The sequence below is a fragment of the Misgurnus anguillicaudatus genome, chromosome 16 (assembly GCF_027580225.2).
Source record: "Misgurnus anguillicaudatus chromosome 16, ASM2758022v2, whole genome shotgun sequence".
NCBI classification, from domain to species: Eukaryota; Metazoa; Chordata; class Actinopteri; order Cypriniformes; family Cobitidae; genus Misgurnus; species Misgurnus anguillicaudatus.
In genome coordinates, this window is record NC_073352.2 from 22596527 (window position 1) to 22617223 (window position 20697).

Below are 20697 nucleotides of genomic sequence, written 5' to 3' on the forward strand. Positions count from 1 at the left end.
TAGTATTTCATTTTTTTTAGTATTTTTTTTAGCTGTAGGCTACACCTAAATATAAAATTTGTGGCTTTTGCATAAAACATTACATGAAATGAAGGCCACAACGTGACCCGGATGCAAAGGTGTATTCATAGTTCCTGCATCCCCTTGAGGTAAAAAAAATGTCACTGTGTGGCCTAAAACTAGGGATGTGTACATCGATGCAGTTGTATCGATATATCAAAGCTACTCATTTGGTATTGTCTTATCTAAAAAGTATCAATATCTTAATTAAATTAATAATTTCTAAAAAAAAGAAAATTGGTCTGTTTAAAATTTGGAAATGAGTAAAAGTATGCACAGTTTATGTTGTTGGTATTTTTCATTGAGATGTATGTTATGTTATGTTATTAAATCAATATTTTTTGTTAAATATGTACTATAGAATGTTAAAGATTAAGGCCCATTTAATATTGAGAAATAAGTGAAAATATGCACATGTTTTTGTTATTTTTGCTTATTCTATTAAAGTTTTCTTATGAAGTTATGTATTTGTTATCAAAGTTGCGTTTCTATTATTCTATTTTGTTATTAATGGGCAGTAGGTATATGTAATTTGCATTTAAGTGTAATATTATAATTACAATTATTTTGAAAAATCACATTTTGTTTTAAATAATAAGCAGTATTGGAATTGTTAAAAATGGCCTATATACCTACATAAAACGATAGAAATACATTGTCCACTATGTCTTAGGAGCTGCCATATTAGGAAGGGCAAGACTGAAAGGGGAGGGTCTTTCTGAAAGGGATTGCACATTAACATTAACATTTACATGTCTCTAACAATTTTAATGTTTCATGATCTGCACGAAGTACAAAAAGTTTCTTCTCCTGTTACTAGTAATTTTTAAAAGTTTCTTGGAAGATTATTTTTTGTTGTTATTAAGGAATTATGAAAACTGTCGCTTGCCATGCAGTGAATTTTTATATATTAATTATAAAGGCAACACGTGTGCCTTTAATTCATAAAACTGCAGCTTCCCCATTCAATTCTGTGTGTTTTAGGACAGTCTCGACCTACCCAAGATGGCGGAGACAACTTGTCAAATGCGTCGTCTGTGCTGTGCATGCCCCGCGGCAGGAACCGTCAAAAAAATGACATCAACATACCGCGAGTAATGTAATCGCGGTAATTTGACGTTATCTACTTGTTAGTTCTTGCAGCGCCACGAGAAGTCGAACAAGCCTTATGTCTACACATGTATTTACAGTATTTCATCGAGGGACGATTCAGCACCCTTGTTTGCGCCAGGACCAAACACCAATCAAAAAAAGAAATAAACTGGATATAACCGAAGAGGTGAGTTCACGCTTATTGGCGGGTAAAGTGTGAGGCGACACGACACGAGCATCTCTTTTTTTTTTTTTTTTTTTTTTTTTTATTTTATTTTTTTTTTTTTTTTTTATTGCATGTTCACTAAACATTACATAAAAGAAAACATACAACATTACATAACATAAATAACAGGGGGAGATGCGTAACAGACCTTACTACATTAACATACATATTTTACACAGAGAAGAAAAAAAAAAGAAAAAAAGAAAGAAAAAAAAAAAGATACATTTCCTTTACAAAGCAACATAAACCAGATCATCATAAACTAGTTAAGATTTTGGCCAGTATAAGAGATGTTTTCTTCTTTTTCTTATTTTTAAGATTTGATTTAAGAGATTCATAGAAAATTTTTAAATCTATACAAAAAAGATTAAAGGCGGGTTTTGTTGATAGTATTTTAGATTTATGTAAATGAAATTTCCCTAATAAAATCATCAATTTTAGTGCACACGAGCATCTCATGTGCACCACATTCAGACTTCTTGTCTTGCATTTGGTTTCGTTTAAGTTAATGTTACATTTACAAAAACATTACAGTATGCGAAGATTCTAAACGTATTAACTTACAGCAAATGTGTACATTACATTTTCTATTCAGGCTATTAGTAGTGACAATCTCGGCTGTCAATTTGGCCTCTCAATGAAACTTCGGATTAACGTTACCTCAAGCGATGTGCGGAGTAAAAACATTATTGAAATTGTAACTTACATTTAGTTTAATTGCTAAACTACAAGTGAACGAAATTTCAATGAATTTGAACGACGCCCAAGGGTTGTTTTTACCACAAAATGGAAATGGGACAAAATAAGGTGATGATTTTCGAGTTTCAAATGGCCAGTATTTTGTTATTCTTGAACCCATAGACATGGTCTTGGTGTCACTGTAAAGTTTTTTTCAAGCTTTTTCTATCTGAACAACTAGTTTTAGCATTTAACCATGTTTAAAATTTAACCATACCTACAGTACATTTAGTAGAAGGTTGTGAGGGCAACAGTAACGCAATTAACGTTAGGCAACAATATCGAGAAGTGCACTACAAACCCATAACTTAGTTTTAACAGATTTTATATCCGTTGAAAATGGAGAAAGTAAATGGACTTTTTTTGTGCAGTAATATGTTAAATAAGTCTATGTTAATACATATTTATTGTTTAAGTGTGTGTGAGGTTGAGTGTGCAGGAAATTCACAAGTACTTTGGTTCCAAAAACATGGATCCTGTACCAGAAAAGGTTGCGAACCCCTTCTCTAATGCTATTAAACAGTTAGCAGGCTTTGGGCCAAGCCCTTTCCCTTATCTCAAAGCCTCCTAGGGAGCTGACAGGGATTTCTGAATTGTTGAAAATCACATAGATAAAAGTAAGCTTTTGTAGATTTTGTGCTGGTCTATGTGATCTTCAGACACTGCCAGCCTTTCATTCGTTTGGCACCTCTCTTTGTTTCCCCCGTCAGATCTGTCATTCAGTTTGATTCAGTATTCACATTTAGCTCTGCTCCATTGCCAGCCAGGATTAGAAGACTTCTCGCATACTCACTTTTTTTCACTGAATTATAGATGATAACTTCTGAGATCCCTATCAAAACTGTGACAATGTTTACAAAATACTGAGGTGATTTATAGCGGGCCTCACTTTATTATTGTTTTCACGTTCACGGCTGCGACGTTGAAGGTTAAAAAGGACCAGGCTGAATGTTTGCTTATGCACGTCTTACAATGACCATCACTCAGAGTCACCTGCTTCTGTTTATTCAGTGTCTGAGGTCATTGTTGTCAGTGTTATGTATTGGTTCTCATGTCCATGTTAACGAAACTCAATGGTATAAGTTTAAATAATGCATTAGAGAGGCCAGAGGTTTGCATGTATTGTCAGAATAAGAACATGATCTCTGCCTTCAGGAGTCAGAAAGTCTTGCTGAACCTGAATGATAATAGTCTCTCGTACATTTGATGAATTATTTACGCAAAAATTGTTTTGCAAACATTTGTTAACGCGGAATGAAAACTTGGATGAGAAGGTTATCAATATTTGATCTTATCGATATGCAACCTCTAGGCAAGTTTCTGGTGCATAATTTATGAAAAAGACAACAAAAAATGTGTAATGACTTTTAAGTTGTCATGTTTTCATAAAAGCCATTTTGTCGAAACTTTATTTCTTGTTTTCAGTATCCATGAATTGTTTAAGTGTATTAAGTAGGGCTGTCACGGTTCTGAAAGTTGGCTGACGGTTAATTGTTTAATAAATTGTGACGATTTATTGCCTGTTTTATTGCTTTGACATTTAATGCTCATGCATTTTTTTATTTGTGAAATTTTTTTCGCAAATTGTTGTGTTATTTAAATTAAATATTTTGCAAGGTTTATCTGGCAGTAAATATTAATACACATAACACATATTTAAAAGTAATCTGATACTGTCTCGTTTATACAGGCACTGCAGCTCCCCCTTGTGTTTTTCAGAGAGATGTGCAATCATCGTGGTGATCTTAAATCATCGCGATGAGGTCAAACAATTGTGATGAGACGATTATTTAATCATTGTGACAGCCCTAGTATTGAGTAATGAAAATAATGAGTTGATCAGCTTTATCAAACACAACCTCATTGAAGAGCATGAGCATGAGAGGAGCTTGGTTATTAATGGGAATATATAGAGGTTGTGCTACTAATAGCTGTATACAACATAATTAAAAGTATTTTTGATGTTGTCAAGTTGAGCGATTACATTTTAAATTAGAAAAATCAATGCATGTACTCTTTTTAAAGAAACACGTGCCACTTCTTAAGAATGTCAAAGTCTCTTTGTGTAAAAGTTCAGTAACTTAATGTGCTAGCACTGTTGTTGCTTAATTTTTGTTTCCTATGATTAACATACTTTGTTATTGTCTAAATTAAAGTTTCATCTCGATCTGAAAGGTCTCTGCTCTTCTGGCACATCACAATGGAGCTGTGGAACATCAAGCAGAGACGTCGAGGTCGTCATGTAATACATTCACTGGCACCCAACTGTGGGAGATCTTCAAAACCTTTCCCTCTTCCCCATCGCGCGGCCTGCCACTCACCCTCAGTCTTTGACTCAATTCATCTCTGTCGGGGCACTGCTGACGACGCTGTTTGATGACTTCTGTCGCCTCCTCAGGTATCGTGTCACACAGTTTAAAAGGGCTGAGCATGCTCTCATTATTTTATAGTTTACTCCGTAACCACAATGAAGGCCGCCGGTACGGTAATCACATTTGGCTCGCATGCTGTGGTTGATAAACGCAAGGACGTTTTTTTATTAAGGTTTGTTTTAAATGCTGTGAAATGCAACGGGCTTGCATGATTGCAGTTAATGTGCATAGAACTAAAGGTCAAAAGCTATTTATCATTCGAGTGCTCATAAACTGACGGTTTTGAAAAGACTTATTCAGATAGAGAGTAAACATACATTTTGCCAAGGACGATGTGGCCCTGGGGGTTTTTTAGTTGTCATTGACCATTTAAGGTAATTCAGGAAGCCCCTATTATTGCTGTTGCCATGAGACTGTGGGTAGAGTGGCACAATTTGGTAGAGCTCCATATAGGACAACAGGAGAGAGGGAGAGAGAGAGGCAACCGCTGAGGCAGAACAACATCTGCACGCAATGGCGCAGGCCTTCTGCACTAACACACGGCTCCCGCCGCGCAGCGCTTTGCGGCCTAGCAGGCTGTGACCTCCCACAGGCTCAAGAGGAGCTCTTCCTCTTAAAAGCCAGCTGCGCCTTTCTCTCTGCCAGCCAAACACTCCACAGTCCAGCTGTTCGACTAAGCCCGACAAGGGATGCCCAGCTAGCTTTTTATTCCTACAGTGTTGGTTTGAAGGTATGTGGTGAAAGGTAGAGGAGTGAGTATTTGTGGTGTTTTTTTTTACTGAAGCATGTAATGGCTACTATTGGCTGATGATGTTTTGTTGTTCATTTCTATTCATATTATTCCTCCTCAACAACAAATGAGTTTCATCTCCTGAACAATAAAAACAATGCACCCAAAATGTTAATATTATGACAAATTGGGTACTTGATTCAAGTACATTTAAATGAGCACAGAGGAAAAATTTTATTCAAGTCTTTATTAGTTTCTGCACAGAAATTTGTCTAGGGCCAGGAAAGGTTGCTGTTACACACATAGTGTATGCTTAAACCCACACTCGACACGTTTTTAGTGCGCTGACAACTTTTACCTTCATCCTAGCGACATTAATCTTTAAATCTTTAAAACCCTTCTTGAGCAAACGCACAAATAAAAGACATACCCTATAAATAAAATAGTTACAGTTAATCACTTGTTTGTACTACACAGGCATACTTTCTTATAAAGGTCAATGACGTGACGTTAATTATTATGGTTCAATTAGAGCCAAAAGGGTTAAAATTTCAAAATAAATTTGCAGATTACTTGCATACATTCTATTTTTTGAGGAACAAGTCTAACATTTCTGGTTTTATTTAATTTTGACAGAATATTTGGAAGATAATAGGCTTTGTGCCCAGCTGCACTGCTTCCTGGGCTTCGGCCGGCTCCTTGTTTCCTGTCTGCCATTGTTGGACAAACTGATTAATCCAGGTGTGCCTGACCGCAGTAGTCACAAACAAACTGATTAATCCAGGTGTGCCTGACCTCAGTAGTCACAACAACCATAATCCGACACACCTGGATTAATCAGTTTGTCCAATAATGGCAGACAGGAAATAAGGAGCTGGCTGAAGTTCAGGAAGTAGTGCAGCAGGGCATAAAGCCTATTGCAAACACATCAATGTGGTGTAATTGGCCTGTGTTAATTGGTGTAACTAGTATTTTTTAAAATAGAAATATAAATATATTAATAAAAAATGTGGAATAAAATATAATCAACTAGATTTTTTACATACATTTTTACATAATTTGTTAAAGATTATTCATAAAACAGAGCTGTTAAATATTACAAAAACACATTAAAATTTAAATTTAGATATAACTAAAAAAAAAATATTTTAAAATTATTATTATTATTATTATTTTGATGATTACCCTTAAATGCCATCAATGTGGATAAAATAATTTATATTTCTCATTCTTTGGCGCAATTGGCGGTTACACCATTTGACATTTTCAGGTCTATTAAGTCTTAACTTTCATAAAAATTCAATTTTATTTATATAGTGCTTTTCACAATTGGTAATTGTTTTAAAGCAGCTTTACATTAATAGAAGCAGGGGAAAACACAGAAATATCAACAGACAATATAAGTAGCAAAATACAACGGCTATGAATAAACATTACAAAGCGAGCATATTAATAATGTAACGTATAGTTAAGGAGTATTCAACGGGTTTTGTCTGTGGTCGTTGGTCAGGCACCGGCTGGGCATCACGTTAAAGGACGGCCAGTAGATCAGTGGTGTGTTGACCTTCACGGCAGCCGGAACTGGGTCTGTTTATCTCAATGTCCTCGGGTTCGAAAAATGGTGCAAATGTAATGTTTTATTGCATAAAATTAACATAAATACACTATGTGCATTGGAATAAACCTAATTCATGCTATTTAAACAAGTTTTAAACCTATAAGGTATGTGATATGGATTAGGCACAATAAATAAATAAATAATGAAATGTACTCTGCAATCATAACATGCACTGCCTCTACATACAGTATAAGTATTGTTTTAAATATAGTCATCAAATATAGTGTTATGTGTATCTACTGTATCTGTCTGTCTGTATATCTTCATGTTCGAGAGTGAGATTACATTGTGCATTCTTTTGTATGTATTTTAAATGAAGATGGTTCTGTGTAATGTTGCATGACCAGGAGAAGTAAAACATTTCTCCTCACAAAGATTGGTTGGTTTCTTAAGTCTATTAATATAACCAGAGATGATATTATCTTTCTCCTATAAAAAAATCAATACAAAAAATGCTGCAAATGTCGGGAATGTACTAAAGAGAAAACGTTTTAATTTTCTGTACCAGGAAATTGTTGTGTGATGAACTGACTAAACATAATATTTCTCAGGCAGAAACTCCTTCATGCAATGCTCCAGTCAAAGAGACCAACTGGGCTGAAAATGACACAACGATCCGTGGAAAAGGACACACACGTTCTGGTATGTATCTCATAGGAACATACTTGAAATACCCTCACCCAACACACAGATGCCGACCACACAAGAAAATATAAACACCGCATAGGGAGTTGGACCAGGGACAACCACACCACCTACTCATAAAAACACTGACATGCTAGCAGTCTATCTCTTAACCACAAACATTCATATACATTCATATACAAGCCGCAACGTTCACCAGAACATTCACAAATCCAGAATGTAAATCTGAGATGATAGAGTGTAAGATACACTCTCTTTATTACAATACTGACATTATATATATCATTCACTGACTTTAAAACCACTTTGTCAACCCTCATCCTGAAGGTCCTTTTTTCATTCTTCACCTGCTGCAAATTCAACAAGGTCATACAGTCTCTGGTGAATTCATTTTTTTTATTGTATTTTTTTAATTTGAGTCTTATTGGCAGCTAGCAACACACACACACACACACAAAATAAACAGGTCAAAACAGCTGCATCATTGAAATATGATATTATATGTCATACATGTGTGAACTATGCCGATTGTTTCATCACCATCAGATACTTCACTAGACATCAGCAACAATTCACCATATGAAGCTAAAATTCACTAGATGAATATTGCAGACTGATGTAGGTAAATTAAAATATATGATTAAGTGAAACAATAATCCAGGATTCATTTTCATTCATAAATGCAAAGACGCGAATAGCCATCCTGCGGCACGGTACGCGTGATTTAAGAATTACCGTGGGAAACGTGTGAGTTGAAAAATATGCACTATTTTTGTTCCGCGTTAACCAATCAGGAGCTTGCTCTAGTAGTGACGTGACTCTGGAAGCGAGCGGAGTCGCAGAAGCCCCTCCCATGACGCAAATTTCCACGTGAATGTCTCCAATGACTAAAATTGAATGCACGGCTTTCACTTGTGAATGAAGCGAGTAAACTCAAAATGTGCAAGCGTCCAACTATGCCGGAATAGCGCGTTTTTGCCGCCTCTACCGCATCTAGTGTAAACGCATAGTTAGGGGGTGTGTACACCAAGGCATTTACACCTGTGGCTGATGTATGTTTTCAATTGTTTCCAATGAAAGTGCCGACTTTTTCAAAAACGCCAGCAGCTGGCAGGTTTTGTCCGTGCTGAGCACCAGTGTTCGCCATTTTTTCCACACCCAGCGCTGAACTCCCAGAGTTGAAAAACGCTCAGCTTGTCAATTTCACTTTTTACTCAGTTGTCCAATCTCAGTGGAGGGAGGGGCGTAACAAATACCACAACAACTAACCAGTGCATTGTACAATGACTGATAAACAAAATAGAAGTATCATACACTGAAAAAAATTATTCATTGAATTTAATAAAAATTTTTAAGGTAAGTGTTCGCAATCAATTTATTTAAGCTATATTTAAACAAAAAAGATTAGTAAAGTAAAATAAAATATAAAACTTTTGTTTAAATGTAGCTTAAATAAATTGATTGCAACCACTTACCTTAAAAAAATTGATTCAATTCAATTAATCCTTTTTTTCAGTATAGCAACCAAAGCGCTTAGCTTATAAAGCGCTGACGACCCCCCACAGTCGGTGTCCGGCTGCCGCTTTCAGCTGTGTTTAATCGCCTTGATGTACACGCCCCCTCAGAAAGTCTCATTATGTGTTAAGTGCCAAATTTTTGCCTCTTGTCTCAAGAAGACATAAATGACCAGTGTTAAGCACATGACTGAACATCACAGACAGGTCAGTGTTCCTCAGGTACCATTCAGAGTGCAACCAGTGGAGATTGATGAGTAATGTGTCACTGATTTATGACCTCACTCCTCATAATTGATGAAAAATCTCATTAAAGCTGTCTATGGGCCGACTCGGCCTTCCTTTGTATGAATCACATACGATTAGTGATGAAATCTGGCAATGTCGTCTGAATGGACTGCACATGTCCTTTGGCTCTGATACCCTTACTGTCATCTGGCCCAGCTACATAAGCAGACAATTAAGCCAATAAGTGAAAATGGCACCATTTCAATCTAATTTTAATGAGCAGCATGGAGAGAACAGCTCTCCTTCACCTCAGTAGTTGACGGCTAAATCTGGAGACAGCACAAGGCGGTTGCGAGCTGCGAATGTTTGATGATGATTGTCAAGTCTGTTAATCATCATACTGGATGGATGGTGTTAATAAATTGCAGAAGGATAAAACATTTTTTTTACAGTTTATTTGATACAGTAATAGTGTAGTTTATAAAATTAGTTAAAGAAAAAGAAACGATAAGCTATACTAGGACCAGTCACTGGGGGGCGATTGAGACATTTTGGCTTCATTTTTCAGGGCTTGTGCGGCACGCTTGTTATAAACCAGCAAACTTAAGATAGATCAAGGATTTTTAGCAGAATTTTTAATAGACTGTTTCATATCTCTTACTCTGATTTTTCAGTTTCTGACTTTTTAAATATTCGCAAACCTCCATACTTCATTACTCTCGGTTGCACTTTGTTTACACATTGCACCATTTGCGGATGGTTTTACATCATTTTAATCATTCCTAGAAGATGCATTAGTTATCTTTTCTACCAAGGTAGGGAAAACTTAGCACTCACCCTTTCAATACAAGTGAGATCAGACTTGCATGTGGGATGCTTCTCATTACTGATCCCCCTAGAAACACTAAGCCTGGGCTTTACTGCATCTCCTACCTCACAGTCCCACTGTCCTAGATTGGATGTAAAGACTCCCTAATAGACCCCAATGGGGCATCATTTCTAGTCTGCTTATGATGAAGTCATTCGCTCTTCTCTCTTAACTTTCATACTCTGACTCTATGGAGAGCCGGGTTCTCCCAGTAGATGCCATTAGAGAACCTTTATGAATACATGCTGAAAAGCCTCTTTTTGGACAGGCAACATACTGTGCTCATCCCTGTGCACACAGCTGCCAAACTCAGACCGGGATGGCGGAGTACTGCGTGTGGTCTGGAGTCTAGCTTTTATCAGTTTTCATTGTCTGCATTGAGAGGTATTAGAGAGGTGGCAGTTTGAATATGCAGCTGTAAGAAAACTTTTGATTTATGTCGATGTTCTTACAGCGTCAGAATACATTTGCCAGGTGTGTTTAGAGAGCTAAATACAGTTATGCTCTAGGTATAAAATGGATTGATTGAATGATTTTGTGACCCAAGTGACTACCGTAATTTTTTACGAGTCTGAATATAATTTTGACGGCGCTTGCTTATCTGCGCGGTAGGGACAAAATCACAGTCAATGAATGAACAAATGAAGAGTTTCGTTGCAAAACGAGATAAATCCATTTTTAACATTTTTGTCAAAACATGTTTATTATTATGTTATTATTTTGTTTTATTGTGCAGTTGCATTGAAATGAATTGGAATGCAGAACTAAAAACGCGATTTCTGAACAATTAACAAAACGGTGGTTATCTCGTTTTGCAACGAAACTCTTCAAATTACATTTGCAGATGAACAGTTGTTCTGACATGGACAGATAAATAATTTTAAGTATTTAAATATTTTAGGTTTGTTTGTTGTTCTCGTTACTTTAATTATAGTTAAAATTTGACCCTGTCTGTCACAACCCTGCTAAGTCATTTTAGATTATGTAAAGAACATTCTGTGAAATATAAACTTGATATCTTTAATATTGACTAAGTAAGGTCATGTAAAATTAAGGTGAATCGATAATTAAAGTCAAACTTTGCTCTAATCTTATTATAAGATTAGAATAAGACTTTAGCCTCGTTTTCATAGACAGGGTCATATATATATTTTTTAGCTTTCGAGACAAGTTCAGGTACAGGTACGACCGGAAGAGCACACAGCTCAAATGTATTGTGTTCTTAAGCAGTGTTGGGGAAAGTTATGCATTACAATATTAAGTTACTCCAGTCCCAAAAAACGTACCTTATTGCGTTACTTAGTTACTTTGCATGGAAAGTAATGCTTACGTTACTTTTAAATTACTTTTGCATTACTTTTTTTTACTTGGCTGAGGCTTGATCTATTTTTAGGCCTTGCAGTTTTGTATGAGAGGTTCTGCATTCAGAAATTGCAAATTTCAACACAAAAATATCAAGCTCTGTTTCTGACTCCAACTGTTCCCACTCAGGCGCGCATGCATAGAGTTTGCGTCATTCTACATGACTACGTTTAGTTTAATTCTGTGCATGTTTTTATCGAATTAAAGGTATAGTGGAAGATTTTCTTTTTCTGGGTGGATCATCTAGACTATTGGTCATCCCAGTTGTCAATCATTCTGATGATATGTTGACGTATGGCCGTCATAAACGTGCTAGTCCCTAGATTCGCTTTCTGCACATGCGCACTTTCAGGTGTATATGTATGGTGGGCAATGGTTTCAGCCATTCATTGAAGCTTGCGTTCTCACCGTGTTTTTTCAACATGTCTGAGGGTCGCAAGAGAAAAAGTGTCAACAAATTGTATTGGGCTCTGAAGAAAGTAACAAGACCAGAGTGTTTTTGGGAGACTAAATGCTGGCATGCGCTAAAAGCACAGGTTGGGCTTCCCAGGTGAAGTTTCTACTCAACAGGTAAAGTTTGTCATGCTATTTGAAGAAATCCATTTAAAATCCGTGCTAGTAAAATGTAAGCTATGATTAGCGATGCTAGCCCTGGCACAAGTCACGAACTGCGCAGACACGGTAAACATGCCGATAGCAACTTGTAAACAGAGCGAAGAGAAGAACTAGGCTCCTGCCTGCTCTTTCTCTCTCTCTCTCTCTCTCTCTCTCTCTCTCTCTCTCTCTCTCTCTCTCTAGTGGATGCGTTTAATAGGCATTCCCTCTCTGGAGCAGGTAGAGTGTTGCGCATGTGCATTTTTTTTTTCAAAAATTATGGAAAATCTTCCGCTATACCTTTATACTTTAAACTGAATTTTAACTTGAAGTAACTTGCATTACTTTTTTTTTTTAAAAAGGACCTCAAATATCAATGTGTACATTTAAAAAGTAATTTGTTACTTTACTCGTTACTTCAGAAAAGTAATACTATTACATAATGTACGTTGCTTGTAATGCGTTACCCCCAACACTGTTCCTAAGTACAGGTTAGCCAAAATGCAGAACAGAAATGACAGCATTTTTAAGGCATTCTGTCCCCATGAAATAAAGATCACACATTTAAAATCCTCCATGCAATCTGAGCTTCACTGAAATATTTAGCACGCTTCAAGAGCTGTGGCAGTTTAGATGTACGGAGGGTAAAGGCTAAATCCTGTTTAGTTAGTATGTACTGTAGGATCTCGTTGTACGCCTGTAGGGATTTGTGTCCAGACATGAATGGCAAGCGTTTAGGTAAATCAACACATTTATCCATTCTCCTCCACCTCTTCGTTCATCCATCTTTCTCGTTGATCTGTGTCCTTCTGCATAAAGCCGCAACCCTGATGAGCTTGTGTGGGTTGCGTGGTCGTCCTCTCTCACTTAAGATGAAAGCGAGCTTTGATTCGAGAGGGAGGGTGAGTGTTTGTATGTGATAGTGGGGGAGAGCGAGAGGGATCTCTGCCCTGTACTGGGTTTGCTCATTAATCTTGAAGGGTGCAACTGTTTTGAGTTGTACCTGATGGTTTGTGCTGCAGGGCTGCCAGGGTCAGTAGAAAAGCAACAGTCTCATGAATCATACTGCTGAGGGACAAAGCCGAGCTCTGGGGGAGAGAGAGAGAGAGAGAGAGAGAGAGAGAGAGAGAAATAGGGAGAGCGAGGACTCTGGTAGATGCCACTCCTATGCAAAGAGGTGCCTGCCACATCCTGCAGGCTTCTGTCATCAATCAAGCTTCATGATCCACAATTACAGCCCTGTCCTGATGGCCACGGTGCTCCCTGTACTTTTGCATCAGCTCCTGTCATCCAAATAGGATGTACACTGCTATTCGAAAGTTTGGATTTACACTTTTTTTCTTTTTGAAAGAACTCAATGAAACTAAGGTAACTAATTAGAAATACTGCAGAAAGTAGAAGTTCATAATGTTAAAAATTGTTGTACCTGTCTTAAAAATCTCCTGAATATTTGAAAAATGTAATGACATTAACTGAATGCTCTCTGCGGATATTAAACGTTGATCAAATACTTTCACTTCAAATACACTTAATCCCGGACTCGGGTCATTCTGAAATACCAGTATGTTAGCACAATCCATTAATTATCTGCTAAAAATGCTCATTTACAAGAAAACATGTCAGATGCACTTAGAGGTTTTTTTTTTTCATTTCTACCTGTTTCCAAAACAGAATTGTCAGAAGGCATTGCCCTTGTGTTTCCTAATCTTCATGTCACTCTGATGTGCAAATGTGGTACTCAAAAAACCTTATTATTATAAGCACAGATTAAAATGGTCGTGGTGCTTACTGATGGAATACAATATATTTTCTGTCTCTGAAGTGTCAAGCCCTTACAGTACAGTACTAAAATCTAATTTGAAGTAATCTCACTAAAGCTATTAAAGAAGTAACACAAATGTAGCTGTAGAAATTCCAAATAAATCAAACCTGTTTGCCATTTTAGGGTCTTTAATAGACATAAATGTGCTCTTGGAATTGTTTATTATCAAGCAGCTTCTTGATGTCTCCGGCTGAGATGCTTTATAAATAGTATTGAAATAATTTATTCTGGGCTCTTATTGGATGATTAGTTTTTCTTCATTCAGTCCAAGTCATTATTTTCTCAAAAAGGTTTTTTTTAAACAGATCTGTTTTGTAATGAAAGAAATTATGTTGCCGTACTTACATAAACTTTTTACTGAAGTTATCCTAAACATACAGTAAACTCAAAGGTAGTATATTTTACCATGTTTGTTAATAAAAAAAATGCAATTAAAGGGATACTACAGACAAATATCAAAATTACCCATTACAAACACATTTTGAGTTATTTTTTATTTAAATGTCCTTGCTTTTCCAAGCTTATAATGGGAGAAAACCGGGATCAGGGAACAACTTCTGACTTTGAAGCCCAAAAAAAGTGCATACATCCTGCACAGAAGTAATCCACACAGCTCCCAGGGGTTAATAAAGGTCTTCTGCGGGTTATCAATGTGATATTGTAAAAAAATCTATATTTAAAAATGTATTAACTATAATAACTGGCTTCCGGTAATGACGCCATCTTGGACTTTGCATTATGGACACTAGTGTCCATAATGCCTCTGTTGCCGGAAGCTAGTTATTACAGTTTAAAATATGGATATTTTTCTTACACAATCACATTAATTTCCTGCAGAAGACCTTTATTAACCCATTGGAGCTCTGTGGATAAATGCACTGTTTTGGGGTTTAAAGGAGACATATCACAAAATCTGATTTCACTTTCATGTTTAAGTGTTATAATTGGGTCCCCAGTGTTTCTGTCAACCTGGAAAATGTGATAAAGATCAACCCAGTAACTTAGTTTTTGTAAACCATTCTCTGCAAGCATGTGAAAAATAGGTCATTCAAATTTGGCTCCCTTTGTGATGTCAGAAGTGGATAATACAGCCACTTAATCTGCACTATCCAACCACGACACTGCCATTTAGTACAGAGATCAGCTCACTTGCATTTAAAAGGACACACCCAAATCGGCACATTTTTGCTCACACCTACAAAGTGGCAATTTTAACATGTTAAATTATCTATATTTTAAGGCTAAAACTTCACATGCGTACTCTGGAGACACCAAAGATTGATTTGACATTTTAAAAAAAGTATTGTGAAATCCTTGTATTGTACTGATCCTTGTTTTCTACCATTATAAAGCTTGGAAAAGCAAGGACATTTACTTATATAACTCCAAATGTGCTCGTCTGAAAGATGATGGACATATGTATCTGGGATTACTTGACGGTGAGTAAATCAAGGGTTAATTTTTATATTTTGATGGAGTATCCCTTTAATGCATCTTTTGTGAGCAGATCAATTTATCTCAAAACATAAATATTTAATAATAAAATCATATTTCTTGGACACTATATATTTTATGAATCAACATCATTTGCTAGTTCTGGAACAACATCTAAATATTTTTTTCCCAGGATTAACATGGTTAACTTGTTAAAATAAAGATCACTTCAGTCACCCAGCCTTTCTTTTGTCCCACCCTTCCACCGAGCGCCGTATGCCCTTCCTCTGCGTTGTCATCTACCCTCCATTTTGACTTCCGACTTTCACCTTCCCCATCCCTTCCTCACTCACCCTTTCTTTCCCCTGCCGCCGTTGAACGAGGGACTTTGGGGTGAGCTCTGTGTGGATAAAGTAATGATTTCTCCTTCACACCTCCCCTGCTAATTAGTGTTGCCTGCCTGCCGACTTGCAGGGGGCGGCGTCTAGGGAGTCGTGCTATTTGTCTTGAAGAATTAATGACAAGGACTACGCGCCAGTCTAATCCCAGGGATGCTGGATAGAATTCAATGCCTGCCTCTCTCCATGGCTGCCTGTCAATTCACTTTAATGATTGTAATGATCATTTTTAGCTTTCCGCTGAAAACTGGAAAAAACGCTGCCTCTCCCTTTGGAGTCTTTAATACGGGCTATTTATGTACCCGCTCTGCCCGATAGCCCGATCACAGATGTGTCTGACACATCACCCCCTACCTCACACACACACACACACACACACACACTGTGGTCGCCAATCTGTGTTATTTTTGTGGTGGATTTACCCACTTGCTGTCATTTGTATTTTTGCATTTTTATTAAAACGGGTGGAGGAAAAACTTACAAAAACTTTGCAAAACAACACTGATCACTGTGGAAAGCTGTTTGTCAGTGCGAGAAAAAAAACTGTGTGTATGGTGAAAGTGATGTTGTTACAATGTTTTGATTATAATTATCTCTCTATTACCCTTTGTGTTTATAACATACCTGCAGGTATTTTTATCTGTAACAGATGATCATTAAGGTAAAGAAAAGCGGACATAGAAAAGGTTAAGTTCACCATTGCTTTAAATCAAGTTAATCAGTCACTAAAATCACTAACTGATATTATCCTGTACTACTATTATAATCTACATCAGCAAGCATAAAATTACAATTATAGGTGATTACAAAAGGTCAAAAGACTGTGTGCTAATATAAGATTTGAACTGGTGATGATTTGGATCAGGAATAGATCAAAGTAGGTTTTTGAGATTTTTTTATGATGCATAAGATAAACTCAAACTTATATAAATTCTCTTACCTTTATTACATTTGGTTTTATATTGTTTAAGCAGGGTTGTATGTTAGCATTTTTTATTTTATGATAAAACTAATAGGATACTATGCATACTACTGCCATAGTGATGCACTGTAAAAAATTACTCTGGAAGGTGTTAAATATAACCCATGGAAATTAGTTATAATTTACTCAAGTATATGAGCTAGCAGATAAAATAAAAAGAATGGCTACATTCTACCTTCACTATCCAATTTATAACAGTAATAACTGCAATACTAAAAAATTAAGTAACCTATACCCCAAAATATTTGCTTTGGCACCGCAAAGTGCGCATGAATCAACATCCAGGCGGGACTCGATTCACCATTTTTCATATCATATCAGCGGGAGAACTGCGGTTTGTTGACAGGTAAGTTTTTATTTAACTTGTTGATATCATCATGAATGGAAATGTTAAGTTGTTTAACGGTAAAATCTACCAGAAGTTTAGTCATTCACGCGCTTCTCTGTTGTCGAGTGAAAGATTGATAGAATGTCAGTCAGGTTAGCTTTGAAACATTGTCCAATTCGTGCACTTGCGAAAACGAATAAAATCAATATTTATGATGAAAATATATTAACTTCCATTAATATTATTTACATGGCTGAATCTCGTCAACAGCGGAGCTGCTCAATATGAGTGGTTGAACTTGAGCAAGCCACGTGACGAGAGAGAGCAGCGGACGGTTGATGTACAGACGGGAGGGCGTCGAGCAGACAAACAATGGTAAAGCTGTCGATGCTAGATAATTACTGTTAAAGTTTGCATTTATCTGTTAATATATTGTGAAATCCATTTATGAAGCCATTTTATTATTATTATTATAATTTACAGATTTATAATTAACGTTGCCTTTCCATAGGCGTTTTTAATTTAATGTCTGTTCAAAAAAGTATTTCAGAGTTCGTATGTTATATATGTGACTTGTATATGAAGTTGAATCACTTAAAATTGAATGTAAGTACATTCTTGTTAGCGTTCAATGTTTTATGCACGTGTACTGTGAGTAATGTAGCCTAATATGAAGTTGTATTTTTGCACTAAATAAGTTTTAAATGAAGTTGAAATGTTTGTTTGTATGTATATAGCATGCTAGTCTACTGAGGTAAATGAGATCAGCTTTTCCTCTCATTTAATTGTTTTATTTAATTTTCTAATGATAACGTGAAGAACAGTATTTAGGAATCTTGCTTTTAATGTTTTTTTAATGAAGACTATGGTTTAATTTTTTTATGAAATAATATGTTCAAGAAGCTTTATGTAACACTGTGATATGTAGTATTTCACTTGAAATGTATTGGGGTTATTTTGTACTTCCATTAATTAGTTTTAAATGTTTACAGAATGTTATTTGGTCAATAAAGCAAGCCATTTATGCAATCTTGTGTATGACTATTTTCTTATTCAACCCTCTCTGAATAAGTAATATGTAATTTTTCTTAATGGCTAATCATTATTAATAATAATTTAGTAGATCTGTTGCTTACTACCAATAGGGTTAATGTTTTTCATTTGATTAGTTATGAGTTTATCATAGTTATTAAATTGAGGTAATCTTTACTCAAATATATAGGATATAATCTACTCAAACAAAGTGAGTGCAAATTGTTACAACAATTTTATCGAGTACATTCTATAGGTTGTTTCTTACAGTGTGTGTTCTGTCCAATATTTATCCATTATGGGTCAAAAATAACCCAGCCATTTTTAGAGTGTAGATGAAATTGCTGCAAATAAAGGTGTTTTAGCGCTATGACCTTAAAGGTGCCCTTCCTCTGGCGTTTTTATTGTTTTAGACTGTTGTCTGAGGTCTACTCATGATGTTTGCATGATTTTTCCTCCAAAAACATCAAAAGCAATAAGTAATAGGCTATTTTGTACCCAGGTTTTGAGGCTGGTTAGAGAAGTGATCCGTTTTAATGGGCGCGCTGCATTGACGACTTGGAAGTAAACGGCCACTGCTATTATTGGATAACAGTTTTTCGTTCAAACTAACTTTCAATTTAATCTCATGTGTAATCAGTTTAATGTTAAGTGAGTGTCTTAAGACACAGTGTCTTTCTTACACACGCATATTTTATCATAAACCCCTTGGACACACACACGCATGTCTTTTATCGTAAACCCACGCACAAAAACACACACAAACACACACACACACACACTCTCACACGTGTCTTTTATCGTAAACCCTTTCGATGCGCGTGTAGCAGCGCGCGCACGCACACGCACACACACACACACACACACACACACACACACACACACACGTCTTTTACACAAACCCTTTCGACACACGTGTAACGAACGCACAAACACACACGTCTTTTATCACATTCGATGCGTGTGCATCATGAATTCGCGTGAATCGCGTCTCTCTAAAGAGAACTTTATAGTGACACAAAGTACTAAAGTGTTTTACTCGCACACACGCGTGCGTGTCTTTTATCATAAACCCTTTCAAAGTGTGTGCAGCATGAATTTGCGTCCCTCGGAAGAGAAAACACCGGCCACTACAGTGACACAAAGTACTAAAGTGCATTACTCACATAAGCTGCGCCATTCTGTCCGGATCCGCTTTTTAATCGCAGTCTCTCTTCAAATCCAGCGTTCTTCTGAACATCCAAATATGTAGCAACTGTTATGATTCCCTCGTTTAATAGGAATGTTGTCTCTCGACGAAAAACAATGGCCCGATTACGGTACGGTTGACGTTTAGCCATCCTTGCTGTAACTTGTTATGAAAACTAACTCAACTACACGTAATATGTGGGCGCGGGCTCAAGTTGAAAAGCTCATGAATATTAATGACCTCGATCAGTTCCACGTCACACTGATAAGAGTTTCAAACTGACCTGATTTCTCTGCTTATTTCTTTTCAGTGGCTAGAGCTGACAGAGGAGGCGAAAGTTAATATTCACATTCACGACACAATACAAACACACATGGACCTAACACATATCAAAAAATACAAGTAAAAACGGTTTTATGTGGAAGGGCCTCTTTAAGAAACAAAAGTTATGATATAGTTAATGTCAGATTAAATAATGATCAGAAATATGTTTTTTAATTGTGATTCTAGCACATATTTAAAGAGATATTTCTTCCCTCATTTAAGATAATAAGTGCCCAGAGGCATTGCAAATGTAGCCGCTTATAGTGGCGCCACTTCCCCAAAGGGACTTTAAAATATTACCTTTAGTTTACAAGAGCTAATCTATTCATTAGACATCTAGATTAACCCTGGATGTTTGTTTTGAATTTGATAAAACAAGATGTCCTCCACTTTGCATACTGATTTGATAGAGACAGCAGTGTGGCAATGAGATAATGACCCCTCTCTCTCCACCAAACTAATACTAAGCAGTCTGTAATGACATAGCCTGGCTGCAGGCCTGCTTCACCTTGGCAGGGTGAGTTTGCAGTGGTTTGTGTTAGGGGCGAACCCCTCTGTAATGCAGATGTACTGAAAATATTCTGGAAGCTCAACACAAGCTCTGCTAAGAGGCTTTAGTAAAGCCGTAGCCTACCAGGTGTTAATGTCTGTACTGTCTGTTTGCTTACTGACTGTGCTACAGGGTAACAGCTCTGGCGTTCACCCCCACCCCATCTCTCCTCACTTTTTTCACCTGTGCTAGATCAGGCCTGTTTCTCATTCAGTCTTCCCCTCTCTTCTTGATTCATGCCCTGATGCCTTTTCATGTTTCTCAGGGTCGGGCAAAATGTAAAATTTAATAATGGTATATAATAAAATAATTTATTTAAATGTATTATGCATTTAAAAATTTATTATATACAGTATATACATTTCATTGATATTCAGTATTCCCTGGAAAATCTTATTTTGTCTTCTCTGTTGCTTGAATTGTATTTATTGTCAATAATGCTTCCTTAAATTAAAATTTAAATGATTCCTCGTTTGACACCGGAATTCAAATTTACCTCAGAAATCAAATTGGAATTTAAAATGCATTCTTAAGTCACTTCTGAATGGTGCACATCCGTGATGTTTTCACATCTCAGTCTCAGGTTTATTT

The 20697-nt window shown here is 36.5% G+C and overlaps 1 long non-coding RNA gene across 3 annotated transcripts in view; it reads left to right on the plus strand.

The window, feature by feature from the left end:
• Positions 1-1128: 1128 nt before the first annotated feature.
• Positions 1129-20697, plus strand: part of LOC141350125 (uncharacterized) — a 143469-nt gene continuing 123900 nt past the window's right edge. The window contains exons 1-3 of one of the 3 annotated variants that reach the window (XR_012358112.1): positions 1129-1339; positions 4273-4514; positions 7388-7478. This is a non-coding gene — a long non-coding RNA (uncharacterized lncRNA). The remainder of the gene's footprint in view (positions 1340-4272; positions 4515-7387; positions 7479-20697) is intronic. The other 2 variants (XR_012358113.1, XR_012358111.1) reach the window with 2 other exon arrangements.